The sequence below is a fragment of the Elephantulus edwardii genome, unplaced genomic scaffold, assembly GCF_000299155.1.
Source record: "Elephantulus edwardii isolate Elephantulus edwardi_28Jun2011 unplaced genomic scaffold, EleEdw1.0 scaffold00275, whole genome shotgun sequence".
NCBI classification, from domain to species: domain Eukaryota; kingdom Metazoa; phylum Chordata; class Mammalia; order Macroscelidea; family Macroscelididae; genus Elephantulus; species Elephantulus edwardii.
Window position 1 is genome coordinate 3,571,687 of NW_006400025.1, and position 5,883 is coordinate 3,577,569.

At 36.9% G+C, this 5,883-nt stretch overlaps 1 pseudogene; it reads left to right on the forward strand.

The window, feature by feature from the left end:
• The first annotated feature begins 4,769 nt into the window (after positions 1-4,769).
• Positions 4,770-5,095, forward strand: LOC102845806 (annotated as a pseudogene).
• Positions 5,096-5,883: the final 788 nt, after the last annotated feature.

Sequence of the window (5,883 nt, forward strand, 5' to 3'; positions counted from 1 at the left end):
TGGCATAACATGGTATTTCATTGTTGTTTTGATTTGCAACTCTCTGATAGTTAGTGATTTTGAACATTTCATCATGTATTTGTTAGCCATCCAAATATCTTCCTTTATAAAAGCTCTTTTTGTGTCTTTTGCTCATTTGGTTATCAGTCTTTTTCTTGTGGAGTCCTTGTAGTATTCTGTAAATTTTAGCTATGAGACCCTCCTCTGAGATGTTGCCAAATGTTTTTGCCCACTCTGTGAGTTTCATTTTTACTCTATTGGCAAAAGCTTTTAATGCACACAGGGATTTGATATTTAGAAAGTTCCATTCATTGACTTTTTCTTCTGGTTGTGCATTTTTTTATATATTTGCAAGCTTATTTGCGCCATTGGCTAGTGTTTCTAAATTTCTTCCTAATTTGTCTCTGATGATATTTATGGATTTTATTTTATCCTTAGATCTCTAATTTACTTTAAAAAATTAAATTTATTTTTTTCCATTGTCATATATTTTCTTCCCCTTCCCCCTCCCTCTCTTCTAGCCCACCCTGCAATGTACCCCTTGTTCCAGATTGTTCTCATACATATAATGCTTAATCATATATTCCATTCAGACAGTTCTTCCCCTCATCTCTTCTACTCCAGTGTTCATTATCTCTCTGTTCTTCTCCCATTCTCTTGCACCTCGCTCATGTCTACCCTATTTTATAACAGCTGTGTTTTGCAGTGTTTATCCTTTTGTGACTGAGATATTTCATTCAGCATAACACCCTCAAGGTTGTACCATGTTGTATAATGTTTTGCTATTTTATTGTTTTCCAGTGCTGCATAGTATTCTATTAAGCAAATGTGTCATAGTTTTCCTATCCACTCCTTTTTTAATGGACACTCAGGTTGCTTTCATTTCTTTGCTATTGTGAACAACACGGCAATAAACATACATGTGCATACATCTTTTTAAGTCATGGCTTTGGTTTCTTTACAGTATATTGCCAGATACCAATGCATTCTTCAATGAGATGTAAAAGACAATTTTCCAATTTTATCTGTAATTGAAAGAGACCCCAAATAAGCAAAACAGTACTAAAAAAAGGGAGACAAGGTAGGTGGCTTCACACACCCTAATCTCAAATCCTGCTACAGAGCCATGGTGGTCAAGAAAGCATGGTACTGCTTAAACAGACACATAGATCAATGGAATCGAATTGAGAATCCAGAGATCAACCCATCTATCTATGGTCAACTGAGCTTTGACAAGGATCAAAATCAGTTAAGTGGGGAAATGACAATGTCTTTAACAAATGGTGTTGGCAAAATTGTAAAACCATCTGCAGAAAACTTAAGCAAGACCCCACCTCACATCATACACAAAAACAACTCAAGGTGGAGCAAGGACCTATAAGTAAAAACAAAGACTAGAAAATTCATCAAAGAAAAGCTCAGAAGAACTCTTGAAGCTCTAATGTACTAAGATTTGGTTTTTGTGCATGGTGTGAGATGTAAATGTGAATCCTGTTTTAATTTTCTGCAAGTAAATGTCCAGTTTTGCCAACACCATTTGTTAAAGAGGCTGTGGTTTCTTCATTTAATTAATTTCAATTTTTTGTGAAATATCAATTGACTGTAAGTAGACATATTGGTTTCTAGTTTCTCAATTCTATTCTAATAGTCTATATGTTTATTTTTGTACCAATATCATGATGTCTTGATTACTACAACTGTGTAGTAGGCTTTAAGATCAGGGAGTGAATTGCCTCCTACTTAGTTTTATTTTTCAGAAGAATTTAGCTTATTTCTGTTCACATGAGGAATGTCTTTAGTCTCCCTCCATTGTGAATGAAGTTGACTCTTGGCTTTGTGCGCGTGCACGCACGCACACACACACAAATAAAATTTATATTTTTATATGTTTATATATTATATATGTAACATATGTTTAGAATATATTTCTATTTATAACTATTTAGGTAAATCCCCCATTTCATTGATTGCTTTATTCAGAAAGAGATATTAGATTTTGTTGAAGACTTTTTCTTATTCAATTGATAAGATCATGTGGTTCTTGTTCTTTGTTTTATTAGTATGATGAGTTACACTGTTTTTTGTATGTTAAACCATCCTTATATACTTGTTATGAATCCCACTTGGTCATGATATATATATATATATATATTTGTTGTTGTTGTTAAGTGCCGTTGTGTTGCAGGTTATTCATAGAGACCTTATGAATGAAAGTCTTGGCCACCTCCTGTATAACTTTTGTTCTTTCTCCAGGTTCATAGGGTTTCCCGAGGCAAGCTATTGTGGAAGTTGATGCCACTCTTGCTTCCAAGCTTGTTTTAATTGGGGAGCTTTACCAAACACTGTCCACCATGGGTAACCATTCTCACATTTGACTCATCAGTGTCACAGTGTTCAGCTTCACAGCAACCACGAGTTACCTCTGTACAGCAAGTGGACATACCAGGATTACACAACCTAGAAGAAATATATGTATATATAGTTGGATTCTGTTGGCCAGGATTTTGTTAAGAATTTTTGTGTCTAGGTTCACAAGGAACAATGATCTATAGTTTTCTTTTATGGTGTTGTCTTTACCTGGTTTTGATGTTTACTTATGCTTACTTTATAGGATGACAATGAGAATGTTCCTTTTTCCATTTTTAAAAAATAATTTAAGTAGAACTGGTCTCTAAATATTTGGTAGAATTCACCCATGAAGTCATCTTGGCCAGGACTTTTTCTAGGAAGGAGCCTATGACCTTCTTAATGTCTTCTTTTATTTTGTTGCTAAGTGCTATTGAGTATGACTCTTTAGTGACATTGTAAACAACAGATCTAACCTTTGTCCTATCCTACTATTTTTATCATACCCAAGACATTTTAATCCTTTGCCACAGACACTGTATCAGTCCATATCATTGAGATCTTCTTCTCCTTCACTGACCCTCCACCCTTCTAAGCATTTCTGTTCCCAAGGAATAGTCTCTGCTATGGACACTTCCAAAATATGTGAGATGTTTCTTCCTTCATCAAATTTGCCTCCAAGGAACAACTAGTTGCACTTTGTCCAAGACATACTTTTTTTTTGTTCTTTTTGGTAGTCCGTAGGATAGTCAGCATTCTTCTCCAACACCACAGCTCTTCTTCAGTCATCCTTATTCTTTGTTCAGCTCTCAAATGCATAAGTGATGATTGGAAAGACTGTGTCTTGAATCAGATGTACCATTATCTTTAGACTGACATCATTGCTCTTCAGGACTTTGGAGAGGTCTCTGAAAATAGACTTTCTCAATGCTATGTGTCTCCTGACCACCTTACTGCTGGTACCAAGGGTGTTGACTATTAAGCCAAGCAAGATAAAATTGTTGACAATTTCAAATCCCCCCCCCCATGTGTTATGCTGTAACCCAGTGGTCCAGTGATGAGAATCTTTATTTCCTTTATGCTACGATGTAGCTCATACTGAAGACTACAGTCTTCTGCAGCAAACACTTCAGGTCCTCCCTCACTTTTAACAAGTGAGACTGGGCCATCTGCTTAATGCAGTTTGTTGATGAGCTTTCCTCTGATACTGAGGTCACACTCTTCCCCATAAAGTCCAGCTTCTCCATGTTTTCCCTTAATTGGTGTTTTTAGCCTTTTCACATTAAGTGTAATTATTGACAGGCCAGGTTTTATTGTTGCCATTTTGCTGTGTTTCTTTTTCTGTTACTTCTGGTTACTATGGTCCATTCACTTTTCTTTGGTGTCTCTGTGTTAAGGACTTCCCTTGGAATTTGTTGTAGAGTTAGTCTTGTTTTCATAAATTACTTTAGCTCCTGTTTTTCTTCAAACAACCTAATTTCTTCATATTTGATGAACAACTTTGCTAGGTATAGGCTCCTCAGCTAGTAATTTATTTCCCCACCTTCTGTATATACCATCTCATTGTCTTCTTGCATGTTTTCTGCTGGAAATCATAACTTAGTCTAATTGGTTCTCCTTTTAGGGGACTCTTTTTCTCATGCTGTTTTTAGTATTTTATTCTTGTCTTTGGTTTTGGAGAATTTGACTATGATATGTTCTAATGTTTTTATTTTGGGATCTAGTCTGTTTGGGGTTGGTTGAGCTCCTTGAATGTGAATTTCCTTTATTCATAATACCTGGGAAGATTTCTTCTAGTACCTCTTCCACAATTTTCTCAGTGTTTACCCTGCCCCACTTATTTTCTGTGATTCAGGTCTTAGGTATATTGTTCTTTTTTATGTAATCCACATGATTCTAATGTTTTCTTCATTTTCCTCCAGTCTCATCTCTGTTTACTCTTCTAGTATATTCTCACTGAAGTTCTTGTCTTCCAACTCACTGATTATGTTCCATCTCTTCTGTTCTGCTTTTTTTGTAGTGATTATACTACCACTTTAATCATGAATCATTTCTTAACATCAGTGAATTAAATTGATACGCAAAAATAAAATCATCCTCCATCAATAGGAAGAACCCAAACTAGAAAAATAGATGTCAACCTCAGTAATTTCTCCATAATCACCAAAATCCGTCAATTATATTTTTTAAATGCCTTACATACATTTATTTCAAATTCCCTACAGTTGTTAAGCACTCATCACTTCACAATTGGGAAACTTTTGATAAACTATGTCAACAGTCGATATTCCAACTAGCAGCCAGAAGCAACCATTGGAGGGGACAAATCTATGCCCATCTCTCCTTCATAGAGATTCCATGTAGCCTTGATTTAAAGACCAGGATATTCTCGCTAGGGGCATCTGTCTTGGGGTCCTAGAACCATGTCCCAATTTGTCTGTAACCTGGTAGAGCAGCCTCTGGGTGATGGTAAACATTGCTATGACTTACTCAAAGCTTCGTGTGGCCACATTTTGGCACTATGCCAAGGTAGAGCTAGTTCCTCCAACCCCTGCTGCAAATCCCTACAGCTATTCAGAGCCTGAAGAAAAAAAAAGTCAATAGTACTGAAATAGGTCACTTCAAACAACTCACATTTAAGAAAGCTCTGCTGAATGGTTTGGTAGTCACTGGGATGTGGATGTGGTTTTATATTGGTGAGATGATAGGCAAGCATGGGATCATTGACTATGATTTTGAACACACCTGATTAAAATTTATTTACCATTTGTGTATTCTTGGACCATGTGTGATGAGATTACTGTCTCAATAAAATAGATAATATGTGAGGGGGAAAAGACGAGGATATTCTCCTCTGCAGCCACATCTCTATTTTCACCCTTTTCCCTTGTACTCTTTGCTACAACCTTCTGGGGTTCCTTGGAGTGGATTAGTAAAAGACTTCTTTTCCCAACTTTATTGCCATCAATTATAAAGTTATTAGAAATACTGGCTATTTTGACAATAGTTAAGTGTTTGATCACTAACAGAAAGGTTATTGTTGTTATGTGCCATTGAGTAACCTGCAGCTCATAGCGACCCTTTGTACAAGAGCTCTGAAACCTGCCCTGTCCTGCGCCAGTCTCACTAACTCTGACACACCTACCCTCATTGCCCTAGTTACTGTATCAATCCACCTCATCTGGAGTCTTCTTCTCCTGCACTATCCTTCCAAACATGATGTGTTTCTCCAAGGACCAGTCCCTGCTGGCCATGTGCCCAAAGTATGTGAGATGGAGCTTCAAAATCCTAGCCTCTAAGAAGAAACTAGGTTTCACCCTCTCTAAGACAGACTTGTTTTCTTTGTGGTACATGGTATGTTCAAGACTTCTTCAGCACCACAGCTCAAAGGCATCAATTCTTCTGTCATTCTTAGTCATTGTCCAGTTCTCTGATGCATAGCAAGTAATTGTGAAGACCATGGCCTGGATCAGGTGCGCCTTAGTCTCTAGACTGACATCATTACTTCTCAGTATTCTGGATAGGTCCCTGACAGCA